Source organism: Agelaius phoeniceus, chromosome 15, assembly GCF_051311805.1.
Source record: "Agelaius phoeniceus isolate bAgePho1 chromosome 15, bAgePho1.hap1, whole genome shotgun sequence".
Classification (NCBI taxonomy): domain Eukaryota; kingdom Metazoa; phylum Chordata; class Aves; order Passeriformes; family Icteridae; genus Agelaius; species Agelaius phoeniceus.
In genome coordinates, this window is record NC_135279.1 from 18,741,916 (window position 1) to 18,762,670 (window position 20,755).

General features: G+C 43.0%; 1 protein-coding gene across 2 annotated transcripts in view; it reads right to left on the reverse strand.

Moving 5' to 3' along the window:
• LOC129126983 (A-type potassium channel modulatory protein KCNIP1) overlaps positions 1-20,755 on the reverse strand; it is a 176,245-nt gene that overhangs the window by 152,982 nt on the left and 2,508 nt on the right. Inside the window, exon 2 of one of the 2 annotated variants that reach the window (XM_054643255.2) lies at positions 8,461-8,528. The exons of the other annotated variant lie outside the window; for it this stretch is intronic. The gene's annotated coding sequence lies outside the window, so the exon portion shown is untranslated. The remainder of the gene's footprint in view (positions 1-8,460; positions 8,529-20,755) is intronic. 2 annotated transcript variants of the gene reach the window in all.

Consider the following 20,755-nt stretch of genomic DNA (forward strand, 5'->3'; position numbering starts at 1 on the left):
ACAATTAGCAGAGAAAGGGAGCAGAGGGTTGTTAAACTCACACAATGTAGGGATTGCTGCTTGTCTGAGGACACATTCTCCACTGGCATCACTAGGTGTTTTTTTGCACTAAGTAGTTTATTTAGTTATTATTTTGCACTGGGTGATTGGAATTTTGCGCTTAGTAGTTTTATATTGCACTAAGTGGTTTGTTTGTATCACATGGTTTGTTCCATTTTCCCCTCTCCTCCAAAGCCCTTGATGGTGGTCTTGCCCCAGGTTGGTTCCTCCCGTCACCTCCCCATCAGTTGTATCCCATTGGCTGTAGTCCCTTCCCTCCGCCCCCCTTCCCTCAGGTTTAAAATCTCCTGCCATGAGAAACTCTTTCTTCTCCTGGACGGCTCCATCCCAGCCTCTTTCTTTCCTGAATAGCTCCTTCCCAGACATCCTTGGAGTGGTTCCACAATAAACTGTAGGACTTTTAGTCCCAAGAAGAAAGAGTGCCTCTAGTCTTTTGCTTTTGTCCTTGTTGGTGAAGCTAGGGTCAAGAGCTAGTCAAACCAGACCCCGATGAGGTTCTCAATCCAACAACTTAGTGCCACAAAGATCACATGACTGGGGAACAACAAGGAACAGAGAAGGCCCAGCCAGGTCAGAGAGACACAGTGGCACTGTGTTTTCACTGGCCACAACCTCATAAGACCAAATCCAGGCCTCACACCAGCTTGGCTGGCAGGGTCTTCCTTGGCACACGTGCAGTAAACCTTCTGGTTCTGGAGGAGAAGAGTAGGAGGTGGATGGAGGGCACTGCAGGGATGGCAGCATAGCTGGAGAAAGTATTCACTGTCAGGGGAGCCACTCCTGCCCTGGCTTTTGTTTAGCAGCACGGAGGAGGGTAGCAGCAGTGGTGACATGACTGCAAAACCTTGCAAAACACTCCCCTTCTGTCTGCTCTTGCTGGAGTCATGCTAACAAGAGTGTGCCTGCATCCACCTCAATAACCTCTGTGTGCTCTGCAGACATGCTGATAAAATCAGACACTTAGGCCTTATCTCACACCTAAGTGTTAAGCTGTTCTGTATGTTCTGACATCTTCTTGCAGTTAGAACTACCCTCCTCCAAAGTACACTTTTCATTTGTTCTGAATTAATTTTTCTGTTCCTGATTGAATTCCCTGACCTAATAACATAGCAGTATCTTATAAACAGAGAACAGCAGTTAAATAACATTGCTGTTCTTTCAAGGAGAACAAATGTGAAGAAATTAAAGACAATGAAGATAATCTATCTAAAGCTATCTTTGCAGAGTAGCAAACTGTTATATATCAGACATCCTGGACACCATGCCCTGTGCTGGGGGGCAGAGGGAGGACATTCTCCTGGACCAGTTGTGATCCAGAAGCATCTCCTGCCAACTTGGGCAACAGTGCTGACAGATGGAACATGGTGCTTGTCAGTACTAACATAGTTGGCAAAGGGTTTCAGCAAGGGATAGGAAATCCACTTCAGTCATTATTCAGTGCTTTTGAATATAATTCAAGAGATAGAAGTCATCGCTTCTCTCATGGTGAAACCACACTACTGTGCACTAACCTATGTTTATCAGAGAAAGAAAACAGCGAGAAAACTCACAACAGGATCCCAGATAGGCCAGAGCAGAGAGGCTCCCACCTCTGGCCTGTGAGGATGGCTTGGCTCTCCCTGTGAGCATTGTGGGTGCTACAGGGGAAAACAGGCATGGAAAAACCAATCTGGGAAAAGAAAACTGAGATTAACTGAGGTCTTTGTTCTGAAGAAATTGAGAGACTGATACTGCACACTAGGAGTTTTAAGCACCGGAACATTCAGAAGGGAGAGAGCTAGGTGCCAGTGCAAAGCCTTTGGAGCACATAAATGTGGTATTCACATATCCTCTGAACAGAGAGAGACATAGACTTTGTCAGGATTTTCCTGGGGAAGGCTGTGAGAAAGCTCAGAAAAAGTATGATAAACAATTTTTATCTCCACTTGCTGCATCTGTTGTTGTACACATGTGGAGTGTGTTATGGAGATTGTTTACCAAAAGATAGTTTCTTAATTGGACACTGGTGATGGTGTTTTGATTGATTGACCAATTAGGTCAAAGCTGAAATGGATTGTTTGGCAAGGGCGAAGGGATTTTTCATATAGTAGTATAGTGTAATATAGTATAGCACAATAAAGCGTTTGATAAGCCTTCTGCAATCCTGGAGTCAGTGCACATTATTCCCCGGTCAGGGATCCACTGCCATAAACCTTACAATTATGTGCATTCTAGTAGGTATCACCCAGTACAGACTTTTTCCTTTCTGAATAATTGCCATATAGTTTAACTTTTAAATTATTTTATCCAATCCTTTTCTGTGACATACAATGCACTTATCTCACTGTTGGTCTTGGTGGCTCAGGGCTGCCATTCTGTATTGCACTCTGTAGGACTCTCTCTCACCATTCCAGGGTTTTGGCATGCAGAGAAGTGTTGGCAAGTAGGCTGCAGACCAAAGCAAGCTGGACACATGCCTAGGGGAAGGGCAGTGTTTGACACTCTCATTATTATTTCATATTTTCTTCTGCAGAAAATATCAAACAGCAATTCACTGGGAGAAGGACAGTAATTGTTCAGATATCACATGAAAGAAATATCAGTCTGGCCTGGACTAGATTATGTGGGACAGTATTTTATTAAATATTACATTACATTGCGGGCAAGTTAAGACATTGATTTACTCCTTGTATTGAATTTGTTTACAGTAATGAATGTATTGCTAAATCACCAAAGGCCCCAGCATTTTCTCTCACCTTTATTGATCAACTGTTTATAACTTTGAAACTATTTAAAATCAATTTTTAGTGATTAATGTAACTTATTTTCTAGTTTTAACACAGCGTAGGCAATTAGCATCTGTAGAGCAAGGCCCTACCTAATCAGAAGTAACACTACTGGAACTGCTACCATTATCTTGTACATTGGTCTATATTTCAGCACAGAAATCAGTAAAAGGGTGAATCAACACTTACTGAAGCACATTAATCTCTTGGGAATTCTGTAAAACATGGAGGATGGTCTAAGAAGAATTAATAGCTGCTGGCAAATTTCTTTATAATCTTTAGAAGAAGTGTATGGAAATAACTGGGAAAGTGTGATTCTTAATCAAAAGCAATGAGCATAATTCTTGGCTCCTGCAAGGCAGCCAAATAATTAATAAAAACCTAGTGGTGTGGGAAAATCATTAAGGAGAAAATCCCTCCCCAAAAAGGACAGAGTACAGAACTTCTGTAGTGAACACAAAACACATAGTCCCTTTGTGAGGTTTATATGCTCCAAAGGCTTTGCACTGGGACCCAGCTGTCTCCCTTCTGAATGTTCCAGTGCTTAAAACTTAAGCAGTGCAGAAAATGCTTTTCAGGAAGTCATCACAGTGGGGGCTTTCAGGAGGAATGAGCCTCAATATTGGCACATGGAGGTAACCTCAGAGGGTTACCCCAAGCAGGGTCAGAAGGACTTTGCATCATTTTTGATTATTGCTGGGCTTTGAGGAAAGCTGAAATGTGAAAGCCATAAGAGCAGTGGTAGCTGAGGAGTGGGAGCCTAGGGATCACGTTATCTCAGGTGTAGTCCACCCATTTTCCCTTCAAACCACCTACCTGTGAAAGAAATCCCTGCTCTCTTGAGCAGCTGCAATGGAAGGAGTCACAAGTTACCTCCCCATAGAAGGAACAGAGACGTGGAAAGATGCAAAAAAGAAAGAGCAAAACACTCAGAGAAAGAAGAGAGGATCAGGAATACAAAAAGAGAAGAAAAGGAGAAGAATCACACAGCAGGAAAAGCAGATATTTGAAAAAAAAAAGTTTAGAAAACAGCAGGAATTGACATCAAGAAACAATTAGAACAGTGCTAAAACACCTGGAGACCAGCCCAGACGTTTTGGCAGCAGGACAGCACCCCGTCAGAATCTGCATCAGGAATAACTTCTCCACCAGGACCCCTTTATTGCTCAAAATACAACAGTTTTAAAGCTGGATGAGCAGAATGTGTTTGAGAGCTTTATTAAAGGCCTCCAGAGATGTCCTATGCAGATAAAAGCTCACTAATCCTAAGCAAAAATTTCAAAGCCTACAAATCCTACAGGAAAAATTCAAAGCCTCACGTGCAGGGTGACTGAGCATTTGCCACACCAAGAGAAACATCCCACTACTCAAAATGCTGCTTTATCAGCCCACAGCCCATGTCTACATGATCAGTGGCATAGCACTGTCATCCTCCACATCATCCAGATACATTTACTTTGGTTATTTATTGCTTTAAGAAAAAAATGTGTGAGCTTTGATGTTGCAGTACAAGCTGACTTGTACTGAACATTAATCTGGCTATATAAAAAGAAACCCAGCCCAGCTCCATAAACCAGCCTCTAGGCTGACTGACAGATGTTTCAACCAATAACAACTCTGCTAAAATACACACATTTGACTGGTTCAGAGGGTGCGGAGATTAGACCGATGACTGTTTAGAGCCGAGAGCTTTAAATTGCCTATAAGAGTATGCTCTGTACAATAAAACAGGCTGTTTGGCGGATGTACACCAGAGGTCTGGTGTGTGTTCCGTCTCAAACACAGCCCCACGTGTCACATGGTGCTCTCGCTGTAAGGACGAACAGTCCAAGGTTTGCCCGCAAGTAGAGCAGAGAGGGACACAGGGCAGAGCCTGAAAAGCCTGTCCCCACAGTAATAAGCTGGAAAGAAAGAGGTGGGGAGAGCCCAATTTGCAGCAGAGGCTGCAAGAATTACAGCTGCAGTAAACACTGCAAGAATAATAACTGCAGCAAAGGCTGCAAGAGTCACTGCCAAAGGGCTGTGTGAAAGAAGAAACCAGAGAAGCTGAAAATAGAGGAAAAACCCCACTGAAGATACGGGAAACTTCATTTCCGCGCAGGACCACCCAGTACTAAAGGTATGGAAACTTCTTGAGGAATGGGACCTAGACTATGATGAAAAAGCATTATTAGCATTAATAACATGGGCTAAGAACTACAGATTAGACACAACTAAAGAAGCTGCTTTTGACTTTAATACCTGGGCACAAACTGGTCAAATTATAATCCAAGCAGCTTCCAGAGGCGACAAAAACGCAATAAGCTTTATAAAACCATGGAAACTTATTTTAGATTTAATAAGACTGTTAAATACTGAAGCATATGGCAAGGAATGGACACCGGACAGCTGAAGTATTTATCTCAGTTTGAGCTGTCACCAAGGTTTCCTCAGTTCCCTGTACTTTGCTGGTTTTCCACCTGGGTAAGGGGATGGTGCTGTACACACTGTATATCAAGCTAAGGAAGGCACAACTTTTGGGTTGTACATCTTTGAAGCTTCATTGTTGACAAACAACCGTGCTCATCCTGAGCATGGTGCACAGGAAGAGAATAAACTAGCAGCACAGGAGAGGAGGGAGTTCTGCCCTACTACCCCAGCACATCCTCACAGACTCGAGTCACCTTTGAGATTTTGGACAAGAAGTAAGATTAAAAGAGATGTGTCTGGAGGATACATGGAGGTGGTTGAACTGAGGAGGAATAGTTAGTGTTCACACTTTTGTGCTGCCAGTCATACAGCATCTAAGAATTGTTCTCCTGCATATGCTAGCACATGGATGAGATGGGAAGCATCAGCCTCTAAAGCTCCCACCCAACCTGTTCTAACCTGGCTGCAAGGGAAACAAACTCTGGTGCCAGCTGCTTCTTGAGCTGTTTCAGCCAAACTGCACAAAGCCTTCAGTAACACTGATGGCAAAGCCTATCCCCCTTATCCTCTTCCTGCTTTCAGAGACCACCCCCTGCCATCCTCAGGTCCTAGTTTTGGTAAGACTCAGCGGTTTGTTGATGCAAGTTAACTACTGAAAATAAGATATAGCAGCCATGCTCCACAGTCTACTAGCAGTCCAAAGCTGAAGGAATTGGATGACAGTGAGTCTTTTTGGTAGCCTAACAATGGGCTGTATAGCATGAGTTTGGTTTTTTTCTCCTATGTATTATAGCCACACTTAACATCAAGCAATGGAAAACAGATTAGCAGGGAGGAGGAGCACAGATCATTTCTGTGTCCAGACAGCTGATGCTATGGAGCTCCTGCTGTGATCAGTCACTGCCTCCACCTGACCTGTCTCACATGGCTTGTGACAATAATAGACGTCAAGGTTTCCAAGACCCAAACTCTCTCTTTATATAGGGGCAATACAAGAGTCCAGGCTTCATCAGGCATTGCTGCCCCAGAGAGTTCCTCACCTCCGGTTTGTGAGACAAAGCACTAAGAACAAGGCAGTGTGAATAATAAGAAAAGCAAAAGGCTTACCAAATGGGTCACTTTCTCCTCCAAGTGAAATCAAGCCTCAGAGCAGCTGTACAATACGTAGTTTATTAGTGTTGATCCAAAAGTTCATACTGCCTGCTCTAGCACCTATCCTACCTGCTTGCATGCTTTTACAGCCTCTTTTGACAGAAGCAAATTTTTCTCCCAGCTTTTCTTGACCAAGCTCACAGACCTTAGGATTCCCTTTGCTGTCCTGATAACATTATCTGCTTTCCTCTATTTTTTATTTTTCTTTCTGCATTTTCTTTTTGCATATTGATACCAAATAACTCTTCCCTTGACTAAGATTGGGGAACATGCAGAAACAAGCAGACACACGCTGATACTGGAAATTCATGCCATTTTTAATAGAAAAAAGTTTTGCTTCTTCCATGAAGTAATTTTGAGTGTATCTACAGAAAAAATTCTGAGCTGGCTTGTGCGGCACTTGTTTCTTATACTATGTTTAAACTTACAAACACACATAAACCCTGGTGAGGTAATCTTGAGTGTCCTAGAAAGAGATTAATATCATACCTAAAAAAAAAATAAACATGTGGGCTCCTGACACTAGCTTCTATACTCATATTCACAGACGCAGTTCCTTTGTAATGCATGTTCATGACCCCTTCCTCATTCTGTCCTAACCTCTTACTATGCTCCCTAAGATTACACCAGTGCACTTTGAGGACACACAGGGCTGTAATTTAGGCTGGAACTTCCTGACCACCTTGTCAGTCATCTCAGTCTCAGTCCCCACCAGTGGCTTCCTGAGACAGGCTTGTGCTGGGCATGACAGTGAGGGAGTGAAAAAAAGCATTTTGCCAAGGGCAAAACCATCATTCACTTTCTCCTCTTTTTTTAGCTTCTCCCTGAGGTTTAGGAAGTGGTGAAACAGTGGGGACAGACCATCATATAAAGTAAGACTGGGCCTAGACCTTGGGCTTCTTCTCAAGAGAGCTCAATAAAGTAAACCTTCATCTTTTGAAGGCTTAATGTCTTGAGTTCAGGCAAAATCTAATCTACTTATTTGAAAAGGTGAAAAGAGAAAGTGGAATACTCCAAGACAGGATGAATACTTCTGAGCCTGGGTAGCTGCAAACTTTTCTCAGTATTAATCACTCCTATTTCTGCCATGCTTGACTAAAGAAAAAAAAGAAAAAGCTACAAACTGGGACAAATATTAAAACCATTTGTCACCACAAAGGCTATACTACAGATAGACAACATCCTTGGATGAAGGCAATAAAGGTTTTTGAAACAAACAAAAAACTTGCTGTTCACTTTATAAATTTATGACCTTAATTCAATAATACTTCTCTATAAAATAAGTGGTGCAGTTTCTAAGCAGCACATGAATGATTTCCTGAACTGTATGTGCAATGATTTCACCAAATTCACAATGGTACCAGGGCACTCAGCTCACCCCAGGATCCCAAGGCCATTATGAGCAAGGATGGTAGTTACAGCCTCAGGCAATGCTGTTGCTCTGCTTAAGATGAAACTATGTATGCATTGGTAGTTTGGCAAGGAACAAGAGAAGCTGTGTGCCTATACATCCTGTCCTTTGGGATGCTTTCTCTACATCATGCTGCTCACAGTGCTGCTACGGACTTGTATATAGGAGAACTGAGTTATAATCTAGGACACAGTCTACAGTGTATACCAAAACTATTCATTAATCATCAGCAATGACTGCATTTGGCACAAACCACACATGAGCACGAAAGAACAGCTGTAGGTACAATACCTCCACACAGGCAAAAGCAGTGCAAAAACCCAATGGCTTTCAGTGTAATTGCCCATAGAGCAAACTGCAGCCCAGCTATGCCCAAGCCTGCAACAATGGGATGCTTTTGGCACAGCTGGCAACACAAAAGCCCAGACCATGTAGAGGGCAAGGGAGAACAGAGCAGGATTGAGAGCTGCACAAGGACATGTGCATGAATTCAAAGATGCAGAGCAGGAGGCCTGCCAATGTCCTCTTGCAGAAGATGGTTAGATACTAGGCAAGTTCAAAAGAGATTTTGCTTAGTGATTTAATAGCTTCTTTTTAATGCAATTTACCCAGTCAATGGCTAAATTTCTACAGGCTCATGCAGGTAATCTACTAAACACTCACCCTCTAGAAGCACTTGCCAGACACTTTGGAAAAGCAGCTGCACCAAACTCCTCCGGCTTCCACGGGACCTGGTAAATGCAAGAGGTGCAGTTGGAAGGTTTCTCCGAGGAACACCAAACTGCACTTCACACATGCATGCAGCACAGCTGCCTTCAGCAGCCACAATCTCACTGCTGAACTTCACTCTGAATATCTACTGCTGGTGGATTTAATTACTCCAATCCAACACTTGACTTTGAATTATTTGCTTCTCACTAGCCAAAGCAGTGTTCCTTCCCATTTTTCTATGACAAAACAATCCAAACTGTTGCTGCTGACAATACAGCTAATATTTACAAATAATTACAAAAAATATTTTAAGTTTGTAAATACCTCAGTAAAAGATGACATTTACAGATAAATTTACAACATAAGATGTGAGTCACAACAGACGAAATTCCTTGGAGAGCTGATATCTACAGATATTTAAATCACTGTGTAAATCATATAGACACTGCACATGCAGTAGCTCTTTTAACACAGCTGATGTGATGATTTCTATTTCATGTGGGAGAAAATGGATTCACCACATGATGCTGTATTCCTCTTCAAATCTGGACAGGTGCTAAGACTGATGTTGGGTGATTTATTGACCCACACACTTGCTAAAGCTCTTTCAGAAGACAGTAGCAGTTTGTGCTGGCTACACTTTATTTTTTCTTTGGGCTTTAGGAATGAAATGTGTCTTTCTTAAGACTACCATTCATGGAAAAAAGACATTTCGGGTTCAGAAGGTTTTAATCAAGAGTAAATTTGGATTCTCCTTTTTGTTCTCTTTTCCACCAGGGAAAGGATAGATCAAAACATGTTCTGTGTTTTACACCAAATACAATAGCTGTAATAAAAAATAAATTATCTCAAATGTTTCAACATATTTTTTAAATTTCTGTATCTTCTGGCACTTCATTTTTTTGTGATCTGTATTAATATTTCAAAAGGACAAAACCCTGTCCTACTTCTGCCTGCCACCCTTGCAGAGAAAAATATGTCCTATTTGGCTTTAAAGGAACCTGTAGAGGCTGCTCAAGAGGAAGCTCTTAAGCAAAGTCCGCTTCTACTCAGAGCCCAAGGCACACATCACGCGTTGTTACACAAGCCTCTCCCTTGCTTCCAACGCCTATTGTTTCAACAACTCAGAAAAATCAGGTGCACGGGGCCCCCTCACCCTCCTTGGGCACCAGAGGTTTTCTATTGCTCACAACGTCAATCCCTACCCGAGCTGGCTGCCAGAGAGGCGCCACAGCCGCACTGCTGGGCGAGACAATCCAATCCTCCCCAGCGCACAATGAGCCTGCGCTGCCGCTCCTCTAAGTAGGTTACTGGTACCAAGGGAAGTGAGAGCCTGAGAATTAACCTACGTTAATCTGCTCACTGCCCTCCTGTACTACCAAAGTGTGCAACTCCAGAAAAAATGGGAAGGGACTCTCTGGAGAGAGCAGCATTGGTAGCAAAGCCAGCCCCAAACTTTCCTGGCTGAATTCATCTCGACAAGATTTGTTAAATTTCTGCACAATTAGTTCATGGCTTCAAACTTTCCTCCTGGATTCAGAGGATGCTGTATGATGTAGGGTAACGTTTTTCTAATAGCTGCTGAAGTTTAAAAGCTGAGGTTTAGCTAAAATAAGACATGTAGCAGATTGAGAAGTTTTAATTGAGAATCATAGATATGTTCCAGCTGGTGAGCAAGGAGATTTTGGGAACTGGATTTACAAATCCACATGTCTGTTTTATGAAGGTGCCTAATTAGAGTGCTGCAAAAATAAAGCTATCCAATTTATGCACAGTGTTTTCTTGCACTGCCATGTGTCTGCAGGTTTAGCACTCAATTAGAGTGAACATCAACAGGAGCCAGTAACTCAACTGATTTTCCTTATATTTGTGAGCACTTTCATTCTGTAAATATCTCCATTCAGCATCCAATAAACATCTCTAAGATGGTAGCAGAAGGAAGGTGAAAACTTATCCCTGGTTTTGAGACTGGATTTCATTTACAGGAATTTAAATATCTACTCCTGTTCCTCTAAATTCTCTTTAATTCTGCAAATATCTTACTTATGCTTTAGATTCTTTGCTTCAAAGCTATACAAGCCTGCAGAGACTCCAAGCCTGTGCACTCATCTGCATGCTCCAGAACTGTGTGTCCCAGAAATGCATATGCATGAAACAAATAATCAAACAGTAGGAAAAACATTTCACTCCATTTTCTGGAATATCTGTAATTATAGGAAGGAAAGAGAATATTAGAAAATAGAAGTAGGAAAGAGATCATTTTGGCAGTGTCTCCACATTGATGTGGACCATGAAATGTAAATCAGGTCAAGGCTGTCTTACTAGTACAAGAAACATTCAGTTAACAAATGTGTAAGTTCTCTGGGAACCAGGCTTAGAAACCACCCTAATATTATCTTTGTTCCAATTTAAGTCATATTCTGCTGTCTTTTCCAGCATAGAAACTAACACCTCTGTCTCTCTGAGTTGCTCTCTCCCCACTGCAGGTACCTTCAAAACCACCCTTCACACGAGAGAACGGATTAAAATACAAACTGTTATTTACTGAAAGATCAGACTCAAAATCAGGGAAACAGGAGCAAAATAGATAATTTACATTACTTTGCCCTTAACAATTGTCACTTTGTTTGATGTAACCTCAACGTGATGGAGGAAGGGCACCTTGCCCTCAACCAGAATAAAGGACACTTTTCAAAGCACACACAGGATTTAAAACATAAAGATTTGAGCAGTTACTGCTGACATCTGTTCACTCTGTACAAAATCTTATTGTAAACGCTGCACAGACTCCTCAGGAAAGTGATGCTTATTTCCATGCACACACAGCCCAGCCTAGCTCTGCAGGGTTCCAGCTTTCTCTGCCCACTCTGGCACCAGAGTGGACACACTCAAACATTTCCATTTGTGGATGATCACAAATGTTCTCACTGGAGCCCTACAACCACTGTCTACAACCATTACTGATCTCAAAACACCCCTATATTGTGGTCTCTGTGCTGTCTGACATTGCAAAGCAGCACTCACAACATGAATAATGGTGCCTCAGCTATGCCTTCCCACTCTCCTAAATCTCACATGATTGGGAGCCAACTCATAGTGCTTACAAAATACAACAAAACTGAATCACAACAAGCAGACCAGTGGCAAGCAACTAACTTAGACAAAACTCTACATCTCTTAACAGCTATCACACAGAACTCTACATCTCTTAACAGCTATCACACAGAAAAGGACAGCAAGCATCTGATGAGGATGTCCAAAGGCACTAAAGCAGCTTGGCAGCATCATGTCCTCGACCTGCAGACTGGCAAATACAGAGCAGCAGGTGCTGTGAAGATGCAGACCCGGCACTTGCACCAGGTCACAGGAGAAGCACAGATGAAATCCGATCTCCTGCAGCATCGTTCCCACCTCATCCTGCCTCAGCAGTTCAATGTACAAGGAAATGAAGCTCGTTAAACGGATTGCTCTATATTCATGGCTGACAGGACAGAAATATTAAATAAACGAATGTGATTTGTGTGGGCATCTGCAAGGAAGCCTCTCTTCATGGGAACAGGGAGAGGATCAAAGGTGCACTCAATTGTTTCTGTTTATTCAGGAATTCAGTAGGGTTTGAAACTTTCTTGCAGGTGGAAAACACTACCAGACATACACATCCCTTGCATTTATTTCTATTTTCTCAACTATTCTAAACTATTGTTTCCACACAGAAATCAGGCATGTTAACTGAAAATACAGGGTCTGATCCTAAACTATACTGATATTTAGGGCACTGATCTTCAAACGGGAGCATGTCCCTCCAAAAGGGGACCATGCTGACAAAGGGGAGCAGCAAAGCTGTGCCTGTGCTTTGCAGCATGGCAGCCCATGAGCTTGGCCTTGGCTCTGCCACACCCCAGCAGCTTCCAACAACTGGCAGCTTGGTTTTGATCCAGATGGAGGTTAAGAACTTTTACCAGGTCATTCCGCCATCGATAATTTCTAGGCAACAACTCATAAGGGGACAGTTTTGCCAAACACAAACAATGGAAAAAGCCATAACAAAATTCATTCCAAGTCTAAGCATTTCCAGAGTTTCCAAAATATCTCACAAATTCCATGGGGCAAAGAAAAGTTTCAGGTTTGAATCAGACTTTTAGTCTAACAACTGATAGGCTTTATAGGTTTTACAAACCAGTAGTATGCACCATATGAGAATGCATTTGCTTGAACAGATGCAGCCCCATGTTTACCCTGCACAGCATTCACCTAGATGTGATTGGGCTGTGAGCGACACTCAGAATGACACAGTGGTCTCTCCTTGCATTGCTGAGCAGCCACAGCAACCAGCACCTGAGGAAAGTGCACACAGCGTGCTCCTCTCTTGTGCTACATGAACTTTTGAACTGCAAGTACTTCATTTCCATCAATAATAAGGACAGAGGAAACAGAAAAGACAGTATCATCTACAAGAAATGCAAATGTAGTCGTATAAAGTGCTATAGCTGATGGCATCATCCAGAAAATACCTGATTAGAAAATTCTCTGCTTTTTACTTCATACTTTTCTAGAGGGCTGCAGTGAGCCAGGGCAGCCCAATGCTCAATCAAAGGTGATTAGAAATGATGGAGTTCAGCTGTAATGTCCTTAACTCCTGCCAAGCAGAGGATGCCAAATTGCTAATGTAAATACCCCCTTCTGATGACTTAAAGCCCTGGAAATAAAAGGCATTTTCCTGAAAGCTCATTCTCTGGTTGACTTTCTGTCCCAGTACCAAACCTGCTCTGCATGCAGGTCCAGCTGCTACCTACACAATCAGGACAGGACCTTTTGGGATCAGATTTCCTTTGCAGAACTGCACGTGCTTGCCTTTACCCATTGTGAAGTATATACAAATGACCACCCTGGCAGAATTTTCCTCATGCCCTACTGTAGCTGTCTCCCCAGCTGTCTGCAGCCTGGCTAATTCTGTATGCACAAGACTGCAAATGAGACCTTCTGTCAGCTCCCATGTTAAAATATTGGTTAAAAACAAAAGCCATGTTACAGGGATTCAGCTCCACACAAGGACATGCCTTCAGTTCCTGGGGTGCCAGTATCATAGTTCAGGGTCGTGTTTGACACTCCCAGAGAAGCATGTAAACCAGTGTGCCAATTCAATTAAACTGGCTTATTAGGATTAGCAGGCAACAATCCTCTCTGCACTGACACAAAAGTTTCCTGCTTCCCAGTTCTAATTTCCATCTACTGCTTCCAGTTCAAATGGCAACATGGTCAACAAGTCCTTTGAATTGTGTGGATTAGGAATGCAAATGGGTGCTGATGCTCCCCACTGCACCACAATGTTCATCTGCATGGGATGAAACAGTTTCCCTAAGGGAAATTGTCCTTTCCCACGGATATTTGCTGGCTATCAACATTTTGCAGCTGGAGAGCTAACAGCATCATCCTTTACATGGCTATGTGTACCCCACAGGGATCAACCCTCAGTTCATGCAGTTTGATGTGCTAAACAGAGGCCTTGCCTGAGGTTTCAGCTGATTATCAAAAAATCTATGGGGCTGATGTGCAGAATCACTCACTAGAATAGAGCAACAGCAGCCTGGGAAAACATACCTGGGAGCTTGGCCCTGAGCTGCAGGCACCAAAGTTACAATAGTTGTCAAAACATTTGAACTGTGCTTCTGAAAACATGCTGTAGCGAGGTAAATTTCGTGAACGTGGCTTGTTTTATCCATATTTTTCTGCATATAAATTTGACAGGCAGAAACATGTATTTTGTCAGAGCACTAAAAGCCCTTGATGTTCAGCACTGATCTCTGGCAGGCTATAATTTGGTTCCCCCCTCCCAGTAACACTCTCCTGTTCCACTAAGGAGCCCTCAGTAAAACAATGCCATGGTCTCATGGGTTTCCTAGAAACCTGCCTCTAGCAGCACAACATGTATCCTCACAGCCTTGTTCTCCCTTAGCTGTTCTCAGCCACAGTATAAAATGTCCTATGCCTACAGACTGTAGCTGTGGCCATCTACAGAAATTTTGGGCACTTCCCAACCACCCATCCACAGAACAAGTTTGGGAGAGAAGGGTTTTTGTGGAGCAAAAGAAAAGCAAACACTGGTGTGTGTGAAGAGCTGTGGTTGTTAAATATGTCAAGAAAGTAATGTTTGGATTGAGGAAAGCCAAACAGATGTAGTAGAGCTGTGCCAGGAAAGGATGACTCTGTTACCCTTTTTGCGTCTTCCTTAAAATATCCTGGTACCAGAGCCAGGCCAGTTCCCCTCCTGCCTGCTCACCCTCAGCCTGCCTGCAAGTACCAGCTCAGCCCCCCAGGCAACTCTGCTGCCCCACGCCTGCCTGCTAGCACACAGTCCTCCCTTGCCTCCTCCAGACCCACATCCTGCCCATGAACCTCTACTGAATTGTACTGTGCTTTGTTCAAACTCTTCAGAGCCTCTCTGCACTGAGCAGTGCTGGCAGAAGTAAGGTAGAGACGAACTGACTGCTATCTGTACCCTTTTCAGTCTGGACAGACATCACCACAGCCACAACCACAGACTGGCGACATCTGGACACAGCTGCCTTCAGTTTTGACTTGCCTATTTTGAAAACATGGATGCAGTTTATACTTTTAAAACTTTTTGGTTAAGTACAATCCATTTTATAATAACAGTTACTCCACCTCCCTCTGGCATCTCAAACAAATAAAAGGAGAAAAATTAAATACCTTGCCTGGAATCCCAAATATATTTTGGTTAAAAATTCTGCTGTGCTACCATACAGCTGTTACCTGCATTTCCTAGTTGGTACGCAAGGCCACTGGGCCCCTTCCTGCAGGAATGGTAGGAGGTGCCTAGAGCACTCTAGACCTGCTGGAAAATGCCTCTCAGAAAAAAGCAAAAACTTCTTACCTTATAAATAGCCATGGTATGAGCAGCGACAGGACACAGAGACCCTGAGCAGATACTCAGACTTTCTGCATCTCTGTGCCATGACATTCTCTGGGTAATGCTTTTGAATAAGAAACAAAATACTTAACATAATCACATAGGTGTGTCACCCACTGCAAGGAAGTCACAGTCACACTTAGACATTCACATCTAAAACTACAACAAATCACAAGCCAATTTATTTAGTTTGGAAAGTTTCAGGGAATAATTATCACTAATACCAATTTTGAATAATGAAACATTTTAGCTAAAAAAAGTCCATTTTTTAAATGACAAAGGCTGGAATATTGCCAAGGCTGAAAGTTAAAAGTTTTCCTGATTTACTCTTTTGTATTACTGTGGAAAAAAATGAAACTTCAAAGCACTGGCCTGTAGAGCTGAAGTCTCTGATCCTCTCTTTTCTTCGTGGTGGGATTTCATGGCTCTGCATCAACATGCTGCATGCACAGAGGCACACAGTACCCATACCCATGGGTGGGAAATCAGCACACCTGTTTGCTAATGTAACATAGAACACTCTGTAGTGAACTTTCCTCCATCCATTTTATTTTATTCCAAACCTCCAAGCTGTGTCTGACTGCAGCATTTCAGGCAGGAGCTGTATGCCTGTGGGAAGCAATCAGGGGCACACATAGCTTATTTTAATTTTATCATTGCTATCCACTTCTAAGACCAGCTATTTGAGATCACTCCGCCACACTCCCAGGAGTCACTTGAAGGCAAAGGAAGAAATTTAGAGCTAGCAACTGCATGGAAGCTAAAGAAATTTTGGCTGAGAGATGGAGAAGTGGGGAATGGAAGCAGTCACAAGTCCATAAGACCTCTAACCCCACATTCAGGTGAACTCTGGTTGGTAGGACACAGTGAAGCCGGCTGCAAACAGCTCCCTTGCCTCTGAGCCACCCATCATAGGTGCATCAGCCACATGGGGGATGTTTGGCTGCAGTGACACTGAGCAGCCTCCCACACACCTCTCTGCACTTCAAAGAAACCAAAATGCTTTATGCAAAGAGGCATGTTCTGACAACACTTATTGGTTGTCACAATTTTTCCAAATTATTTCTGATTTGAATGCTTACATCAAACAGTTTTGCTGCCGAGTGCTCTTCCATACACTCTCTACAAAGGTAATTGCCTCAAAAAATCTGCTGTCAAATCCTCAGTTTTCAGTGCAGACAGACAACCTTGGACTTGACCTGCCAGGCTGTATCAGATAACAATCAGACAAGACTAGGGAGAGAAAGTGAAATGTCAGTGCCAAATACTGGCTCTTAGGCAGAGCCAGGAGAAACCAAGTCAGCCATTTCTTCCATTCTCTCAAGCACCTGCTCAGATCTCCTATCAGGGGGAACAATACTGTCCTTGTTCTAGAAAGAAAACAGGTGAGCACTAATCTTCTCTCTATTCGGAAAATACCAAGAGCACAGTCTGAGTCTTTAGAACACATGTATTTGTTCACAATAGTGGCAAGCTGTCAAATTTCTTTGAGGAACAGTAAGAAAGAAGAGAAGGGGAGCTTTCAAAGCTTTTCTTTTGCAACAGGATCTACTGGACAAAGAAAATAACGAGGCAGCTTCCCTCCTGAAATCTATCATCTCCATTCTATGGCTGTACTAAGACTGAAAAGGGCCTGCTCCTTGAAACACTACTGAATCACTTTTTCACCTTTTGAGTAGAGAAGCAGGTTGTTCTAGCACAGGGAACTGAAAGGGCACTGTCATGACCTAACAACCTTAGGAGCTCGGGGCAATCTGATGTTCTTATGATGATTGCAAAGGGAAGCAGAGGTGGTTACCTGGTAAGTAAACCACTTGAAAATACAGCTGGTCAGGCACAAAATCTGATAATTTTGGACAATAAGCCATTTCAAAATAATGATTAAAAATTACTTACTATAAAAATCACACAACTGACATTTTAAGCAAAGTGAATTTCTGATGTTTGCTCTAGCAAAATTAAACAACTGTGCCAGACTCCTCTTCCTAGTTTAGGTTTGGGTGGTCTTTGATCAAAACATGGCTGCTCACATTTAAGAGAGTCAGATTACTAGCTGAAAATGGTGCTTGCTGCTGCTGTCAGGGTCAAAGCCTGTAGGTCTAATCCAAAAAAGAATCAGATATTGAGAAATATTCAAGTTATATTTCACTTTCACTGGGGGAGGTAGGGGTGAGTGCATATTTACAGAACAAACAAAAGAACTCAGAGGTGCAGAAAGCAGTCAAAACTAGAAATTCCCCCTGCTTTAGCAATCTGCTAATTCAAACGTTTCCATGGCAAATACGGAAATGGCTGAATCTAGCCACAAATTTGGTCATTATTGGATGCAGGCTGGAAAAACATAAAAAAATCTCTATTTCTGCATCTAATTGAAATCAGAGATGCATTTGTGTGTGCATTATTTGCTCTGCTGGCCCTCTGCTTTTTAGTGCTGTGGTTTTGATGGGGTTTTTTCTGCTCATTTATTGATTTATTGCTTATGTTTGCAGGAGAACATACAAGCAGCTAGATAGTCTCAAGTCCATCTCAACCATTTGTCTAAGCACTGACTACCAATGAGTAGTCAGTGTACTGACTGTACAATCAGAGTACTAAAGAGAGGACCAAATAGTCAGCTTTGCTGGCATTTGGGTCACAATGAGCTTTGAATTTACTTCCTGATCCCAACACCTCAAATTCTTGTATCTTTAGGGTTTTTAAAGAGACAGTAATCCCAGAACCAGAGGGTAGATAAGGTTGGATGGGACCTCCAGTTCCCTCTTTAAGGCAGGGTTAACTACAGCTCAGGACTGTATTCACTTGGATTTTGAGTACCTTCAAGTTTGGAGATTCCACAGTCTTCCTGTAGGGTCTCTTCCAGTGTTCAGTCACCCTCATAGTAATTTTTTTTTCCCCCCCCATAATGCTTAAGTGGAATTCATTTCAGTTTGTGCCCCTTGGCCCTTGGCCAGCCTCTGGGCACCAGGGAGAAGAATTTGGCTCCATCACCTCTACTCCACCCTCTCTCAGGTATTCGTACACCCTGATTAAGACTTCCCTGAGTCTCCTCTGCTGCAGGCTGGACAATCCCAGCTCTCTCAATCTCTCCCCTGTACGTCAAATGCTCCAATTGCTTCATATTTGTCATGGTCCCTCAGTAGACTCAGCTTAGTAGGTTCTTATCTCTTCCATCATGGGGAGTCCAGCACCAGACACAGCACTGCAAATGTCTCACCAGTGGAAGAGCACTACCTCCCTCAGTCTACTGGAGAAGCTCTGCCAAGCACAGCCCAGGAGACCACCAGCCACCCTTGCTGCTGGCTGTTCCAGATTGCAAGGCAAGATGTATTCTATTGCCATCTGTATGACAGTTGTCTTTTGTCAAGTGGGCAGTTTGCCTTTTATCTCTCTCTGTGAGTGCTCACAATCACTCTTCCCTTGGAAGGGGACATCTGCTGATAACAGCTATTGAATGTCAGTGCATGACTGATAAGAACTATAACATCCCATTGTGAGATGCCCCACCCAGAGGGAGGAGCCAAGCATTGCTACCCAGATATAATCCAGAGGTTCTGAAACACCAGCATGGCTTCTCCACTGGATTCCCTAGAGGAACAGCAGCTGTCTCTTCTTCCACTGGATCTTCGGAGGAAGAATACATCCTTCTCTACAGGACCCCCTGCTCCAACTGAACCACACCTGACACTTCAGGAGGGCTGCAGCCACACTTCCAATTGGACTGCCACCAACACCCTGACCCACAGGGTGTTAGGTTGGGTTCAGACTCTGTCAGTGTTGTTCTAGTGTACTGCATTGTTTATTTTATGCTTTTTATTTTCTTCCCTATTAAAGAACTGTTATTTCCTGCTCCCATATTTTTTGCCTGAGAGCCCCTTAATTTAAAATTTATAGCAATTCAGAATGGGGGGGTGGATGGGGGGGGGGGGGGGGGGGAGGGTTTACAGTCTCCATTTCAGGGGAGGCTCCTGCCTTCTTTAGCAGACTCCCATCTTTCCAAACCAAGACACTGACTCACTGTCAGCTTGTCCCTAGGACCTCAGCCAGGCTCCATCAGCATCCCAAGAATGCTGGTCTGACATACAACTGGAGTGAACATGGTAGAAAGAGGTGTTATCTTTTAGTAGGTCAACTCAATGCTGGAAAAGGCAGACAAGAATCCCAACAGGAAACACTTCTTAATGAAATGTACAAATAATTGGTGGAACTGTCCTGAGCCACTCCCAAAGTGAACAGCACAATCTCACAGACTATCTGGGGACACTTCAATGAACAGGGAAAACTTCTGCAGCTTTACTGATAGGATTGCAAGCTGAAGAAGCAAAAATCTTTATCTTGCAGGATAGGGCATGTGAGTCCCAACCTACCAACACAAAATGCCCAATTATATTGGATTAAGTTTTTACATTTGAGCCAAGCGAATTATGTCCTCCTGTACCAACACACAATGCTGTCCTCTCCCAGAGACAAGGTCTCATGCTTGATGGACCACTGCTCTCCCCTTGATAATTTCTGTGTCACTCCTGCCTTTATTGATTCAGGCTGCCCATTTTCATCAGAGCAAGAAATTTAATCTTGTATTCTTGAACAATGCTAGTATGTCCTTTCCAGCCTTTCTGCTCATAGCTGGAATAACCAAACCAGCCCCTAGTCCCACTGCCAACACCCCAGACCTAGCCACAAGCAGGACATGAGGGCAAGCAGCACAGGCAGAGCTGTGTCATGTGCTGAAGCTGGAAGGGTTTGGCATGGGCCTCTTGCACCCACTCTGCCCTGACCCACCATGGGCTTCCTGGTATTAACTGATCTTCAGAACTGCCTCACTTTAGACATGACCTGTTTATTTTCTTGAAACAATGCCTGTTTTTTGCTTTACTTTATTACACCAGAGAATCAGAGCTTCAGACACTGGTGTGAACTGCTCTACTTGGAGGAGCACATATGTAGAGGTGTGAATCTATCCCTGTTACAACTATTTCTCCAGGCCGTTGTTTTTATCTGCTACAAGAAGTCCTGAAATATTTATATAAACACAGAGATAAATATAATAATTATTAAATAATATTGTGATAATCTAATAATAAAATTAGACTTTATTAACACTTAGATTAGATTTTATAAACACTTTACTCGATCAAAAATAAACTTAGCAATAGCCAATGGAACAGTGGCACCCAGGCACCACTAGCCAGCTGCCCTCTGGCAGAGAAGCCCCCACATCAAGCTGCATCAACAGCTACACAGCAAACACTGGGACAAATGATCCTTTCTCTCTGCTCAACACGTTGGCAAGTCCAGCCAGAGTGCTGGGGCCAGTTTTGG